We start from the raw sequence: 13,131 nt of genomic DNA, 5'->3' as shown, positions 1-13,131 counted from the left end.
TGTGAGAACGTCATTGAACAGCCTACGAGAGTCACATCGAATACAAGTACGCTGATTGACTTATGTTGCACAGATTTTTCTAAGTCTGCTAGTTGCTCCGGTGTTCTTTGTTCAGGATTGAGCGATCATCTACCAATTTTTGTACCATTATCGATCGCCACGCGTACACAGTGCACAAATAATACTATCCGTATCATCAATGACGGCGGTAAAAAGACCTTTCATTCACTTGTTGAAAACTTGAACTGGGCGAACATATGTAAGGAACCCGATCCATCTGTATCCTACGATATTTTTATGTCCGAATTACAAATTTGTTACGATGCTGCTTTCCCACTCACAACAATTGTTCGGCACAAGAAAGCAAGAAAAGAATGCATTACGAATGACCTTATCAAGCGCATAAAACACAAGGATAAGACATTCCTCAAACTGATGATATAGTATTATATGCAGACGATACGAATGTATTCTTCTCTGGAACAAATCTTAAAGAACTTGAAAACACTGCTAACACGTGGCTATTAAGTCTTAGTGTATGGCTAAACTTAAATAGTCTTGAACTCAACGAGAAAAAACTAAATTTATGCTTTTTTTGTGCAAAAAACAAGCCAATTGATTACGATTGTAAGCTTCGTTACGGCTCTTGCTACCTTGAGCGTGTCAGCTCCCATTCCTTTCTAGGAGTTAAATTCCATCACAGCCCAGGCTGGAGCGACCACATAGACCACACCCGTGTCAAGATAGCGACAGCTATTGGTATGCTTTCCCGGCTTCGAGATCGTATACCTTGCTCGCTGAAAAGACAGTTTTATTTCTCTCTTATCCATTCTCGCATCAGTTATTGTCTTCTTATCTGGGGTACTTGTAACAAAACTGACTTAGAAAAAATATCAACCCTGCAGTCGCGTGCAGCTCGGTTTCTTTTACCTGCAGGAAACAACACAAATAGTTGCTCGGCAAATACACAGTTTCGAATGATCCCTGTGAAAACCATGTATGAACTCAACATATGTGTGTTTATTTATAACGAAATAAAATCAAATTACATTAATTTTTTTAACACGTACCAAAATAGATCTACTGGTTACAGCTTGCGTCAGACTTCTCTTGTGGTAAATAGGCCTCGTACTAACTACGGAACACAATCAATTGAGCACCAAATCCTGTTGATGTGTAATTCTCATCCGTTTGTAATAGATGCAGCTAAAAATAGTTCCACGCCCAGGGGTTTTAAACGCATCTGTTCGTCTTTCTTTTTGTTTAACGTTGTGTCCTAGACGACCAAATGCTTACTTCTGGTTCCGTTTGATGTAATATTATGTCGGTTCGAACAACCCTAATGTATTGCATTTCTGTATTATTTTTGTATGATTTAGTGTGTATTATTATTTTATTATCTGTATATATTTACAAGAACTGTTTATGATGCGTCTGTTGTGTAAGTGATGGCAAGGACAACCTTTTTTTGTTGTGTAATGCAATACCGCTCCTGCTGCTGTACCCAAGCGAGGACAAGACCCAGTCAGGAGGTTTAGCACCTCCTTTTGTCTTGCCTCGTGGGCAATACCTGTATGTTGCCCAAAGAAGAAATAAACAAAAAAATTTCAATTTAACTTTCAATTTAACTTTCAATTTCAATTTAACTTTCAATTTCAATTTAACTTTCAATTTCAATTTAACTTTCAATTTCAATTTCAATTTAACTTTCAATTTCAATTTAACTTTCAATTTCAATTTAACTTTCAATTTCAATTTAACTTTCAATTTCAATTTAACTTTCAATTACAATTTAACTTTCAATTTCAATTTAACTTTCAATTTCAATTTAACTTTCAATTTCAATTTAACTTCCAATTTCAATTTAACTTTCAATTTCAATTTCAATTTAACTTTCAACTCCAATTTAACTTTCAATTTCAATTTAACTTTCAATTTCAATTTCAATTTCAATTACAATTACAATTTCAGTTACAATTGTAATTACAATTACAATTTCAATTTCAATTTCAATTACAATGAGCTGAGAGAAAATGAAGACTTCATGGCTGAAATTAACAAGATTGCCCGAAAATTGGAGCTCCCTGATTTATCCGATAGCAACGTTGAACATGTGCATCGTTTGCCCCCCAGAAAGGACAGAAGGCCTGTGGTGATTGTAAGGTTTTCCAACAGAGCCCTCTGGCGCAAATAGTTTGAAGCACGCAAGTGCGCCCAAGAAAATTTGACCAACATCAGCTTCTATGAAAACTTGACAGCAATGAACAGGCGATTGCTATGGCTGGCGAAGATAAGGGCAAAGGAAAATGACTACAAATTCGTGTGGACTTCTGAGGGTAAAGTGTTTGTAAGAAAACAAGCAAAACCAAGTGCTATCAGGATTGCAACTGAAAATGATCTGAGCAAAATTGTTTAGATCAGTGACGACAGGTATTTTGATTTCAAAAAATCAAGATGGCGTACCACACGACAACTTCGTTCAATGATCTGGTGAAAAGTAACAAGTGTTTTCTTGAAAAGGGCTTTCTTTTTTTCATTTAAATACACAGAGTCTGAGGAACAAACAAGATGACGTCGGTACATACCTCTCACAACTACAGTGTTCCTTTGATTTCTTGGCTTTTTCAGAAACATGGTTCTCAAGTGTCACTGATGTTACGAATTTTTCCGGGTATCGTGAGCAAAAACGTGGTGGAGGGGTGTCCCTATTTATCCGCGACTGTTTTCACTATGATACCATAGACGACTTTACTTGCATGTGTGACGACTTTGAAACTGTTGCCATCATGTGCAAAAACATTGCCATCGTATGCAATTACCGACCGCCCAAGGGCACGCTGTCAATCTTTTTAAACTACATTGAATCACTCATGGATTTTGTCAATTCCCGGAAGAGGCATATAGTGATCATAGGGGACTTTAATATCGATCTTAACTCTAATAACCCTGCTGAAGTTCAACTTCTTGAAATTATGCTTCAAAATGGTTGTGAGAACGTCATTGAACAGCCTACGAGAGTCACATCGAATACAAGTACGCTGATCGACTTATGTTTCACAGATTTTTCTAAGTCTGCTAGTTGCTCCGGTGTACTTTGTTCAGGATTGAGCGATCATCTACCAATTTTTGTAGCATTACCGATCGCCACGCGTACACAGTGCACAAATAATACTATCCGTATCATCAATGACGGCGGTAAAAAGACCTTTCATTCACTTGTTGAAAACTTGAACTGGGCGAACATATATAAGGAACCCGATCCATCTGTATCCTACGATATTTTTATGTCCGAATTACAAATTTGTTACGATGCTGCTTTCCCACTCACAACAATTGTTCGGCACAAGAAAGCAAGAAAAGAATGCATTACGAATGACCTTTTCAAGCGCATAAAACACAAGGATAAGACATTCCTCAAACTGATGATATAGTATTATATGCAGACGATACGAATGTATTCTTCTCTGGAACAAATCTTAAAGAACTTGAAAACACTGCTAACACGTGGCTAATAAATCTTAGTGTATGGCCAAACCTAAATAGTCTTGAACTCAACGAGAGAAAAACTAAATTCATGCTTTTTTGTGCAAAAAACAAGCCAATTGATTACGATTTTAAGCTTCGTTACGGCTCTTGCTACCTTGAGCGTGTCAGCTTCCATTCCTTTCTAGGAGTTAAATTCCATCACAGCCTAGGCTGGAGCGACCACATAGACCACACCCGTGTCAAGATAGCGAGAGCTATTGGTATGCTTTCCCGGCTTCGAGATCGTATACCTTGCTGGCTGAAAAGACAGTTTTCTTTCTCTCTTATCCATTCTCGCATCAGTTATTGTCTTCTTATCTGGGGTACTTGTAACAAAACTAACTTAGAAAAAATATCAGCCCTGCAGTCGCGTGCAGCTCGGTTTCTTTTACCTGCAGGAAACAACACAAATAGTTGCTCGGCAAATACACAGTCTCGAATGATCCCTGTGAAAACCATGTATGAACTCAAAATATGTGTGTTTATTTATAAAGAAATAAAATCAAATTACATTAATTTTTTTAACACGTACCAAAATAGATCTACTGGTTACAGCTTGCGTCAGACTTCTGTTGTGGTAAATGGGCCTCGTACTATCTACGGAACACAATCAATTGAGCACCAAATCCTGTTGATGTGTAATTCTCATCCGTTTGTAATAGATGCCGCTAAAAATAGTTCCACGCCCAGGGGTTTTAAACGCATCTGTTCGTCTTTCTTTTTGTTTAACGTTGTGTCCTAGACGACCAAATGCTTACTTCTGGTTCCGTTTGATGTAATATTATGTCGGATCGAACAACCCTAATGTATTGCATTTCTGTATTATTTTTGTATGATTTAGTGTGTATTATTATTTTATTATCTGTATATATTTACAAGAACTGTTTATGATGCGTCTGTTGTGTAAGTGATGGCAAGGACAACCTTTTTTTGTTGTGTAATGCAATACCGCTCCTGCTGTTGTACCCAAGCGAGGACAAGACCCAGTCAGGAGGTTTAGCACCTCCTTTTGTCTTGCCTCGTGGGCAATACCTGTATGTTGCCCAAATGAGAAATAAACAAAAAAAATTTCAATTTAACTTTCAATTTAACTTTCGATTTAACTTTCAATTTAACTTTCAATTTAACTTTCAACTTAACTTTCAACATAACTTTCAACTTAACTTTTAACTTAACTTTCAACTTAACTTTCAAACTTAACTTTCAACTTAACTTTCAACTTAACTTTGAACTTAACTTTCAACTTAACTCTCAACTTAACTCTCAACTTAACTCTCAACTTAACTCTCAACTTAACTCTCAACTTAACTCTCAACTTAACTCTCAACTTAACTCTCAACTTAACTCTCAACTTAACTTTCAACTTAACTTTCAACATAACTTTCAACATAACTTTCAACGTAACTTTCAACTTATTTTTCAACTTATTTTTCAACTTATTTTTCAACTTATTTTTCAACTTAACTTTCAACTTAAATTTCAACTTAAATTTCAACTTAACTTTCAACTTAACTTTCAACTTAACTTTCAACTTAACTTTCAACTTAAATTTCAACTTAAATTTCAACTTAAATTTCAACTTAAATTTCAACTTAAATTTCAACCTAAATTTAACTTTCAACCTAAATTTAACTTTCAACCTAAATTTAACTTTCAATTTCAATTTAACTTTCAATTTCAATTTCAATTTCAACATAACTTTCAACATAACTTTCAACATAGCTTTCAACATAACTTTCAACTTAACTTTCAACTTAACTTTCAACTTAACTTTCAACTTATCTTTCAACTTAACTTTCAACTTAACTTTCAACTTAACTTTCAACTTAGCTTTCAACTTAGCTTTCAACTTAACTTTCAACTTAACTTTCAACTTAACATTCAACTTAACTTTCAACTTAACTTTCAACTTAACTTTCAACTTAGCTTTCAACTTAGCTTTCAACTTAGCTTTCAACTTAGCTTTCAACTTAGCTTTCAACTTAGCTTTCAACTTAGCTTTTAACTTAGCTTTCAACTTAAATTTCAATTTCAATTTACCTTCCAATTTCAATTTAACTTTCAATTTAAATTTCAATTACAATTACAATTACAATTTCAACCTAAATTTAACTTTCAATTTCAATTTAACTTTCAATTTCAATTTCAATTTCAAGAGTGTAATTGGTTTTTGGGGAAAGGAAATGGCGCAGTATCTGCCTCAATATCGTTGGACACCTGAACCGCGCCGTAAGGGAAGGGACAAAGGAGGGAGTGAAAGATGAAAGGAAGAGGTGCCCGTAGTGGAGGGCTCCGGAATAATTTTGACCACCTGGGAATCTTTAAAGTGCACTGACATCGCACAGCACACGGGTGCCTTAGAGTTTTGCCTCCATAAAAACGCATCCGCCGTGGTCGGGTTTACATAGTGTAACGCAATCACGTTCTGCTCTTAAAGAGGAAGCTTAAGTTTCCCGCATTTTTTACAGTGACGTAGAACCCTTAACACTATCACATCGTTAAGTGATAGTCACTGAGGTGCTAGCAGCATGAATATTTAGTTGATTTTTGCCAGACTTTGCAGAAAAAAATACTCACAGGATGGCTACCACTCTGTACTACAAGGAACGATTCAGCGATAGCTGTTGTGGTATTTTGTCTCTCTCCCATACCTCTAGAGCATCGGAGTGGTTGACCACATCTATAGTTGTAGAGAACTCTTTTTAGTTTACGACACATACTCGAGGGTTCTTCCAATGGAAGCCACCCTCCATCAGCGCATTCCTCCGCTGTCGCCATACCGCCTTTCTTCCAACGTAACCCTTCTCCTCTGCCACCTTCCTCTGTTAATTTACCACTATCCGGTTCCGCCGAAGACTACTAGGGCGCCAAACGCAGGGTATCGTCTTTTAAAAGCTCTCCATGCAAAACCTTTGAATGTGTTACTGTATAGGTTCTTTCAATCGAGATTAACTCAAGCTTTTTTAGCGATCCCCGTGCATGTAGTTCTCGTCGCTGCCTGCATTAATATGGAATTCTGCAAAAAAAAACAGCTGCTGCACACTGTAATTCTACACGCTGCAAGGTGCGTACTAAACAGTGTCAGTATTTAGGCAGCTGCATGTTACTTAGAATAAGAAAGTGAACAAAGCAATGTTGTATTTCCAAATTGATCTCATTGCAATAATTTTGCTGGGCGTGTAATCAGACAGCATATTAAGTATATTGATGCAGAACTGTTTTTCCGTCTTTTCATAAATTAAAAAATTGTCGCCCAAATTTTCTTTTTCCTAACATCAAACATTCGAGAAGCTTCACGGTGCTTTTCTAACAGCAACTCAAGAGTGCCATGAGGGTAATATTAAATGCTGTATTCTTCTGCTTAAAATCATGTTCCTTTAAGCGAAGTCTATAAGAGCGCAGTTGGCATTGCCGTATTTCCCGCCCCTCATTTCGCCCGGAAGCATAAAAGTGTGCGAGCACGCAAAAAAAGACAAAAGTGTTGTGATGCCTACAGAATTGGCTAATTCCGCAACCTGTAGCGAAAAAAATAACGAGTGATCGTCGTGGCTTGCCTTCAAGTTCGAGCATTGTTATTTTATTTTTTTCAGACCCTGACGGGCGCTCACAAAGAACGCCGAAATCTCCCAAGCACAGGCTACTCCAAATTCCGGCGGTTGCATAATTTTCGAACCCCAGCCTTTATATTTCTGTCACGCAATAAAGACGTCTTTATGACAACTTTCTATGCCTTTCCATTTTCCAGTTCCCACTCTATAGAAACCTAAGCGTCGTGGAGCTCTGGCCTTTCTCAAAAATTAGAGGTGTCTGCCCTGTAAGGCTCGGGCCGACAACTCAAAGTTGGACATTCTCCAGAATCCTGCCGCCATTCCACATTTTTCATTTAGGGCTGTAAACATTCCCCGGAGCAGCGACCTGTTTTCTTCAAGATGTTCTGCGCCCAGAGCGCCGAGCGCGAGGCGTGATCACTTCTCCTCATAGCCGATATTTTCCTTCTTGTTTATTGCTAGACGTCCTTACCGAGCTCCGGCATTGGTCATCGTCGTCCGGCTTTCGCTCCTCTGAGAACGTGGAAGAGAAACTAAAAAGTGGTAGAAACATTCGTGTGGTGATCGCTCTCGGTGCCGTGTATTGGATACTGCGCTCTGAGTCAGAATTAAGGCATGTCCTCCGCCTCTTACATAGAGCATGCCCACGACACAAGAGCAACCGCAAACGCCCCCTCTCATTATTCTCCTTCTCACCACTCGAAGGCTTTGCCTAGATGAAACTGTAAAACATTTTACGACCGTTTCAGTGAGGCAAGTATAGGTTTGAACATACTTCCCTCGCTCCACATGCTAAAGGGAGCTCTGAAACGCCTTTCGAGGAGAGCACATTAACTCACTTAATCACTGCACTGTGTTGCCATGAAAACCAGTGCCAAATAATACTCTTTTACACGCAGCAGATGACTCGCAATCACGCGTCAAATCTGGCGAGCCCTTCCCGGCGACTTTTTCATGCTCGTACCCTCCTCCGTCCCCCGCATCTGCGTAGAGAAGGTGAGAGATGGCCATTGGTTAGATTCTTTCAGACGTCAGGCAGCTACCGTGGCTGCGGCCAATAAACCGCTTAGCTCCGGCGGGTTGTGAAGCTCCGCTCCCAGAGGGGGCGTCGGCGAAGGAGCGCCTACCTTCCAGCCTGCAAAAAGTGACGAGAGGAGAGGGAAAGGCGCGAAGACGCTGAAATTCAAATTTTAACTACAGATAACTAAGATTATACAAAGCGCATTAAAAAAATCTATGCTGGGCACTATGCGTGAAGCGGCGTGCTTCAATATCCGATGCATGCCGCAACATTATTAGAGCCCCCTTCACAGCCACTTTAAAGTGTCTCCAGTATCACGAAGAAAAAGAAAATTAGAAAACGCAAAATATTCCAGAGCGGGCCGACCGTTACACTCTGCCTGTCTAACTGTTTGATCATGCTTTGCAGTTAATCTCCTGACTGACTTACCCAGGGAATGTCATCAGCAAATTGCAGATTACTTAGGTATTCTTACTTAGTTTCAATTGATACATTTTGCATGGATACGAGCTTGCTTTATCTAGGGATCCAGATGTTGTTTCAAATATGCTCTGTATAAATGTTCGGAAATAAACTTCAATTCAATTCAATTAACTCTTATCCTCACCTGTTTCCAGACCAGGCCTCGGAATACCTCCTGTAAACAGGCGGTCAATTGCGTTGTCGAGATCGTGTCTCCCCGCCTGACATCATTTCTTATTGAAATTTTATTGCCGACTTTATCGAGGACTATGGCAGCTGTCCAGTGGTTATAGATATCTTCCTGTATTTTCACATAAGACTCTTCTACACCCTGATTCTCTAATGCCATGACTGCTGAGGTTTCCACTGAGTCATAGGCTTTCTCTTAATCAGTGAAGGCTTTATATAGGGGCTGGCTATATTCTGCGCATTTATCTATCACTTGATTGGCAGTATGAATATGGGTTATTGATGAGTATCCTGCCTGATCATTTTAGTTGTTTGGAGTCTAAGGTTCTCCTGGCTCTATTAGCGATTACCTTACGAAATACCTTGGAGGCAACGGACAGTAATCTGAACGCTCTGTGAGTTTTCAAGTCCTTGGCGTCTCTTTTTTATGAACTAAGATAACGTTAGCGTTGTTCCCAGCTTCTGGTATGCTTGAGGTCCTAAGGAATGTCGTATACAGGGTGGCTAGATTTTCTAGCACAATTTCCCCTCCGTCCTTCAACACGTCTGCTGTTACCTGACCCTCAACAGCCGTTTGCCCCTTGACATTGCTCCTAAGGCTTTCCTGACTTCGTGTTTTTTTACTGGCAGGATGCCCCCATTGCTGTGCTCTATGGTCTCTCTCATTACAGTTCTGATTGCATTGGCTGCTGCACAAACTTGTGTGCTAACTTGCGCCAATTTATTAACTTTGATAGCTCTACCAGTTATAATTTGTCTAGGATTACACACTTTCACGCAGTTGTGTTTCTTAATCAGATCTTTCGTCTCCTGAGTAAGCTTGCGGGTATCCTGCCCAGCCATCCTACATATTTCAACTACGCACTCCGCAGCTGTGAATTTATCCTTCATTGTTTGAACATTAAAATCGTCATCCTGAGTTAAATCCGAATATTTGTTCTGTAGTGATAGCTTAATTTCCTCTACTTTCTCTCTTACCGCTGACTCGTTAATGGGCTTCAGGATCACTAGTTTCTTCCGTCCCATCTTCAAGTATGAGCTAATTCGAGACCTTACCATTGTGTAGTCGCTAATACGCAACTGTTCTATCGTTTGCGGAAGAAGGTATTCATGATCCTTTAATTCTTTCAGTCTGCAAAGTCTACTAGTAGCTACACCCTGTTATTTCCAGAGCCCATACCATAGCCACCTACCGGCTGGTCTTCGGCCTGCTTCTTGGCTACGTTCGCACTGAAGTCTCTCGCCAGTGGAGTGCACTATGAGTTTACTTTATTCCTTGCGGATTCCACGACTTCTTAGAAGCTTTCAATGACCTGGTCATCAAGGCTAGATGTAGGCGCGTAGGTGTGAACGACTTTCAGCTTGTACCTCTTATTAAGCCTGCTTACGGCAGCTGCCACCTTGTCCTTAAGACAATAGAAGTCCTGTATGTTGCCAGCAATATCCTGATTGATAAGGAATCCCATACCTAATTCTCCTCTGTCCGCTAATTCACAATAGCAGAGTACGTGCCCGCTCGTTAGTACTGCATACGCCTCGTCTGTACTCTTAACCTCATTGAGTCCTATGACATCCCATTTAATGCCCGCTAGTTCCTCGAACAGCACTACTAGGTTAACTTCACTGGATAAGGTTCTAGTATTAAAAGCTGACAGGTTAAGTTTCCAATGGCGGTGTGTCAGGAGCCAAAGATTCTTAGCACCTTTCGCTGCGTCACAGGTCTTACCGCCGTGTTGGTCAATTTGCTCTGGAGCAGCTGGGGACTAAGGGGAAAAGGTTATTTGGTTTGTTCATAGACGGTTTCGGCCAAGCACCACACCAGGGTGGCGAAATGCTGCTCTGGTGAGGGAGTGCGTTGTCGCTTCTGGTCACAGAGACCAGGCCGCGCCCCAGGCCTGGTTATGCCCTTTCATCGACAAGTTGTTTCTTTTAAACACGGTGGAGAATGGCGCGGTAACGGGATATGAGCCCCGGTCGTTCTGCACGCGAGGCGGACGCTCTATTTCTACGCCATTGATGAATGCACCACTTATTGCACCAGTAGAGCGCAAAACAGTATCTATTACAGAAATTGTGCTTTCATTTCGAGAAGACTGAAAAATACATGAGAGCTGCATTTTTCAAGAAGGCAAATTTCTATTGCATCGGTTCCAGGACTTGCCACTTTCATGTTTGGTGTACATTAGATCTTAAAATATCCTTTCACTCACTACTAGCTACAACTTCTATCTGTCGTTCAGCATGGCTGCCTGTATCCGGGTGAGTAGTGACCAGAAAAACCTGCAGTAATGAGGAAAATTTTGCGCACCTGTAAAAATCCTGAAAATTGAGGGAAAACCATAAAAAAATTGTGTGTCAGAGACAAGCGCCGAACGAAATATACACAGTGGTCTGCAGTGATTGCAACGGTACATGGTAACAGTGTATGGTCCACGTACACTGGCTTTCCTTTGCACGTGTAGAGGGAGTGAAGCCATGTACTAATATATCTTGCCTCTATTTTTATCGTTGTCCAGGAAGTGAACACTGCTGGTAGGCTACGTTCTATACTGGTTACTGCTCTGCTCACGCAGTTATGGCTGGTGCAGATCAGGAAACGCATGCTACAATCAAAAGTATTTTCTATGGAAAAATCCGGAAGTAGCATAGCGCGCAATTTGCTCAGTTTCGTTTTTTTCTCGTTTTTATATTTTTTCATATGTGTTATTTTGTTGCAAACTTATAATATCGCCTACAGCTGCAGTGTCAATCTTGCGCTTAAGTGTCTGCGAAGAGTGCGTTTGTTCTTGTTCGGACTATGCACGCGATGTCAGCAAGACACCACAAACACTTTGTGCTAACATACACACCGTTAAAGGAGACGAAGATGTGGGTTCTTCCTGCACTGAAGTGATCGTAAAAACTTTTTACGACTGGAGCGAGGACAGAAAGAAGAAACTAGAAGTTTGAAGGCACACGCGAACGGGCATCTGCTGTGCAGACTGCGGCTGCGCTTGGGGATACTGGTGGCGGGGGACAGAGCTTGATTGTCGCCGGCATAAGAGTGGACACTGACGCGCCGGGAACGATGCAAGCGGCCCACAATTTCTACGCTTTTCTCTGGCTTTCTGCAGCGCCAGCCCCTCTAGCCCATCAGTACTGATGAAAGATTCTGGGGGAAACAAAAATAAGGGACAAAATTTGGTGTGCAAGGAAGAACGAGTGATATAACCTTCCTTCCTTCTACTAAAGAGCAGTTTGTTTTTCTGAGTTTCCCCTGTTCTGTTAGATTTTCTGGTTTTATCTTGAAGTGCACAGTATTCTTAGCTAGGCCAGAACCTCTGCAGTCTTCTTGTTCTTGGTATTGTAAAAGTACTAGATTTTACAACGTTGGTACTTTTTCTTTCTTTTACTTTCCACTTCCGTGCTTTTTTACTCTTTATTTTTTAGACGCTACAGAATAAGCAAGGACCGGCGGGGAACGAATATCAGAATGCGCTGAAGACGCTGGGGCACCCGCGTAATGACAGTTTTTCTTGTATTTACGTGCCGCTATTACAGTGATCATGCCCTATCACTTTATACTGATTTTACATACGCGTTGAGTGAAGAACGCCGACAAAAACTACGCGGTGTTTTTCACATTAGTCAACATTGCACCTTAACCGCAAAGATGGTGTTTGAACTCGGACAACAGATGATAGCCGAGTGCCTGCGATTGAAGGATCCGGAACTCCTTGGCAATGCAGCCTCGAGGGAAGGCCCTATGTGGCTGCCGATGCCAGGGGACGTGTCGGTGCCATTAGTGTGTCTTTCATGTGGCTCGCCTTTTTTATATTTGATACTTTTCTTTCGAGGAAAATTGTTTTTTTTTGCAATCGCTATCGATAGCATGTCCTCGATTTATGAGCTGCGTTTCATCTGATATCAAAAAGAGGGCCAACAGAGTAACTGCTGCATACCTGCAATTGCGAATAATATTTCGTTCATAGTTCTAAAAATTAAATTTGTTCTGATTGATCCATAGTGAAAAGTATGGGTCTGATATTGCTCTAAATGAAAAGAGGCTGATAATGTGTTAGAACTGGCAAATTGTTACGAAGGCAAGAGAACATGAAACCCTGTTATTGTGGCAACGTTCAGTATGCGATATACTGAACTGTAATCCGAGCCTTAAAGGTTTATTAAGTTTAGTAGCGTAGCACAAAAAAAAAAATATTTTTTAGAGGATACAATATCCGCTAGGGCTTACAAGTTTGAAAAGCTTTTCACCTTTTTGGTATTTAGATTAAAACAAGTTCCTCCAGAAACATTTTTATTTCTTATATATGAAGGCTTGAATGTGCCGAAAAGTTTACTGCATAGAGAGCTCGACTTCTTTCGAAACTTTTTAACTTGCTATGCCAA

Source organism: Amblyomma americanum, chromosome 8 (assembly GCF_052857255.1).
Source record: "Amblyomma americanum isolate KBUSLIRL-KWMA chromosome 8, ASM5285725v1, whole genome shotgun sequence".
Lineage (NCBI taxonomy): Eukaryota > Metazoa > Arthropoda > Arachnida > Ixodida > Ixodidae > Amblyomma > Amblyomma americanum.
Note: the sequence above shows the minus strand (reverse complement) of the source record.